This window comes from Nematolebias whitei, unplaced genomic scaffold (genome assembly GCF_014905685.2).
Source record: "Nematolebias whitei isolate Nwh7 unplaced genomic scaffold, NemWhi1 Nwh_scaf_123, whole genome shotgun sequence".
In the NCBI taxonomy this organism is placed as follows: domain Eukaryota; kingdom Metazoa; phylum Chordata; class Actinopteri; order Cyprinodontiformes; family Rivulidae; genus Nematolebias; species Nematolebias whitei.
In genome coordinates this window covers 10250-14784 of record NW_023618668.1, presented here as the reverse complement: position 1 = coordinate 14784, position 4535 = coordinate 10250, and the positions used below count along the sequence as shown (strand labels likewise).

The following is a 4535-nucleotide window of genomic DNA, read 5'->3' as shown; positions in this document are numbered from 1 at the left end:
GTGACTGTAGGAAGGTTGTTCAGGAGATCTCCTTCCCAGAGGAGATGAGTGGGGACCTCTGAAAGAAGGTTCGGGACTTAGAACTGGATGTTCTCTAGTTGTTAGTGTTGTAACATTTTCCTATAGCTCAGAGATTTGGTTTCTCAGAGTTTGAATCTCTTTTTGTTTATCAGCTATATGATTAAAGTAAGCTGTATCATGCATTTTAAACCCTACTATTTGAGCATATGCTTTTTGGAGTTCCGTGTGCGTTTTTACAGTTTATTCCCTTTCTTGCGTGAGCCTACTTTGAAACGCATGCATGTCAGTTTCATATTTTGAAAATACATCAAGCAGCTTCCTGCTAAGTATATCAAAATATTTTGTATTAGCAGCTAATTCAGCTGTTAACTTTTTGTTTGCATGAGCTAAGGAGGTGTTTTTTTGTCTCTTGTTCTCTTTTGCCATCTTTCAAATGACGTATCCTTCGCTTCCATGGTTTTAATTTCTCTGAGGCTTTGTTTAAGATTGTTTCAGTTTGTTCTAGCCTTTTTGTAATTACTCCGGCGAGCATGGCTAACATTGTTAAAACTTGGGAACCTGTGGGTTTTTCATCTGGCATCTGTATAGCTAGGTCTGTGATTATTTGTTCTAATTCTTTGGCAGTTTTCCCTTGAATTAGATTTTTATAATCCAGATTTAGTTCTGTCAAAAGATATTCTACAGCCTCTTCTAGGTTTGAGCAAGAATTTTCCATTCTCTGTTCTTCAACATCACTCAATTCTGGTGATGTGCTTACACCTGCCATGATCAGGTCTCTAAAAATCCTTAAATGGACTGTACTTATATAGTACCTTTCTATCTGATCATGATACTCAAAGCGCTTTACAACACAATCTGTGTCCTCATTTAGCCATTCATACAACACTCTACTAGATCTCTACAAAGCTATTTGAACAAATCATTCTGAAGAGACTAATCAGAGCTTTTTAGATCACATTTATACATCGATGGGACACACATCGGAGGCAATGAGGGGTTCAGTGTCTTGCCCATGGACACTTCGGCATGCAACTGCTGGTGGATTCGAACCCCCAACCCTTGCATTGGCAGACGACTGCTCTAACCATTCAGCCACAGCCACCCCGATCAAAGAAAAACTAAACTTAAAGTTAAACCCTTTTAACTTTAATGCAATTGACTGAACTGTTGTTCAGTATTATAATTTAATCCTTCTGTATTGGTAAGTCAACTAAATAATAAAATAACCTTTTTGTTCTGAGTTCAAAGCATTTACATGAAAAGTTGTTATCCTTCTCAAATTAAAACTTTAAAATTCACAGAATCCAAAACAGTTAATTTATTTTAATCAGCTAACTTTACTAAAGACAATGACACCACAAGACAACATTCAGTTCAGAATGGTGTTTTTCATTCAGATTTGAAGTTTCTAAGTTAAAAGGAAAAATTAGAACTTTAAAACTTTTTAAGTTTTATTTTCTAATTGAATTATCAAAGTAAAACAAACAGAAGTGTTTACTTTCCAGGACTGAATGTTGACAATTATGTCAAAACATATTTATCAGATGAATAAACTTAGTTTAAACTCTTTTCAGATAAAAACAAAGTTTAAAGCTTTCAACAAGTGTCAACTCGTTGCAATAACTTGACTCGACCACTAGATGATACTAGAGCGTCATCTGACAGACGAAGGTTCAAGCGAGAAGGAGGCATTTACTCTAGTGGGCGTCTCCTTCTGCTTATAAGGAAAGCCTCCTCAAAATGGCGGACAGTATTCCTTTGTCTTTCAAATAGAACAGACCTGACCGTAAAAACACACCGTAAAAACACACCGTAAAGCGTTTCTTTTTCACTTCAGAAAGCAAGGCTAACCTTTTCCCAGAATAAAATTCAGTTTCTTAAGTCAAAAAGAAAAACTTGACAGACTTTTAATGGGACGCATGCACATGCATCAACCATTTACGGTAGGCAAGCCATAGCTTTTAGCTTCTAGCTCCCGGAGGAAAAACAGACTTTAACACTTATTTACGCCCAGTTTACAACTTGAAAATGTAACGGTTAAATCTGATAACTTCTTACTGGCATCAGACGAAGCATGGCGGCTTCCAAAACACTTCTGCAGCTTCTAAAAACACAGAAATAAAGACCAAACTGAACGCTTCTATGCTGTACACCACATTGCTAAGCAACCAAGCTGGAGTGTTTACGTCTTTAGCTTTGCTCATTAGACTTCAGCAAGTCTCTCTGGAGCAAAAACAAACATTATCTCCATTCTCAAACATCATTATGGATACAAATTAGCTAGACTTGTTTTCCTATAACATGGAGGATTTTATAAGGGGTTTTATAACGTTTCACCAGACTGTTCACGGTGACGTAACCCCTGTGAACTCCGTTCAAACGCCTTCACCATTGGGAGATGAAAACGTTCACTCTTTAAGGCCTTTTAATCAAACATGCATGCATCAAACTCCGCATTAAATCCTTATAATCAGCGCTAAGCAATGTTTTTAGAGTACCAAAATGTTTTAGACATTTTAATAAACAGGATTCTGAGAAAAATAAACCATCTTTTACCTTCACAGATATAAACAGATACAAACAGAGACAGCGGCTTGGCGGCCCCTTCAGCATTTCAGAATGTAAACAAAAACACAGACCCGCAGTGGTCTGCTAATTTCCTCCGCCTGGCTGATCAGACCAGCGGTTTGGAAAGTGAAACTGTTTCGCTCAACTCAGCCCAAAATTAATCTTTTTTGTGAGTGAATTAAACGTTTGGCCCCACGTTGGGCACCAATTGATATGTAGGGGAATATGTGTATAGGATATTGGACTTATGGTCCGGTCAAACTCCAAACATATATAAACCATGAATTCTTGTAGCGAACTTAATTCCTATCCCTCGAAGAAACTTGAATAATTTGTAATTTAAATACAGTTCTGTAGCGTTTATTTTCAGTTTGAATTATGACATGGAAATTATGGCAAATATTGAATATTAATGAACAACCAATAATATTATTTTAGAAAGTAAATGACATACATCTGATGACTGAGAAGAGGTTTTGATTCAATTTGGACTAAGGCCTAGCTCTCAACGTTAAAATTTAAGTATGTTTATCTCAGATTCATGAATTAAATTATCTAAACAAACTTAGTTGGCACTGTTACGTGGTTCTCTCATCAGAAGGAAGACATCCATCTCTCATTACTGCAGCGGATGCATGAAGGAAGCTGGTGGCTCGATGTCCCAAGAAGGATGTCGTTTCTCAGGGCTGCGGTCGGTTCGGCGCATACATTTCGCTCCTGGATGTTCTGAGAAGTTTCAGGATGTCCACCATGCCTCAGCTGGACATGTCTTCTATCATATGGCTGTTGGTTCTCAGAGAGTCTCATCAACTCTCCACAACCACTCTTTCCATCTGTTTAGCTCAGCTGATGATTCAAAAGCCAACTTTCCTCATTGACTGCCATCTCACAACTCTCTGGGTGTCCAGTATACCTGACACCAGGAAGACGGACCCCTTAACTTTTATCCAATCAGAGGGCTTCTTACAGTAGGAGTATCCCACTGTAAAATTAATGTAATTAAAATCAAATAAAAGAAGATAATACAATGACTGACACCTTGTTTACATTAACAAAAGAATGTGTTTGAAGTTCTGCACAACTGAGGTCTTACTTCCTCCATTATCACTATGACAACTTCAGTTTCTGTTGATAAGGCCAAGTGAAGCTCTTTGGGAGGCCTTCTTCAGGAGACTCAAAATCTAAACTAATCACCATATAGTGAATACATCAGGGTGGTTCCAGCTGTAGATTTTTAACACACATACAGAATGGATAAACAAAGCAACTTCCTCTGGTGGAAACAAAATGTCAGTATCTGTCCAATATTAGCAGGAAAGGAGGGGGTAGGGAAGACGTAGTGTCTCTGAGGACATTTGTCTTAAGGTTCTTGGACATATGAATGCTACAATGGTCCAGGATGAGCCTGTCACACCTGGAGTGGACCCTGTACCACCAAAACCCTCACACTCACCTGGTTAAACCAATAATTTGTAAGGATCTGGTATTGTTTTGAACCCAAAAATGTAGGGAGGACTCAAACAACTCAGTTTAAGAGTAAAGAAAAGTATTTAATGAAAAAATAAACAAAAGGGCTGACGTGGCAGCAAATACTTACATGAATAATAAGACGTCATGAGGGGAGAAAAAAACCAGGATGAAGTGAAGGGCATGAAACAATAGGCAGAAATCTTCATGAGGAAATGACCAGATACCAGACAAATGAACACACTGTCTTAAATACACCAACACTGACAAGGCAAATGACCAACAGCTGGGAGGACAATAGGTGAAGAAACCTGGAACTTAATGAGGGAGTAGTAACTTAGACAGACCACATGATGGAGGCAAAACACCCGAAAGCAAAAAAAAAAAAGGATCCAAGAGAAGGATAAGCACAAAAATTACAGACAAGAGGATAAATTATGACAGAACAGGAAAGTAAATAAAGACAAGAAGAACACAAA

The 4535-nt window shown here is 37.9% G+C and overlaps 1 protein-coding gene across 1 annotated transcript in view; it reads right to left on the bottom strand.

The window, feature by feature from the left end:
* il4i1 (interleukin 4 induced 1) overlaps window positions 1-4535 on the bottom strand; it is a 33399-nt gene that overhangs the window by 23236 nt on the left and 5628 nt on the right. The window lies entirely within an intron of this gene.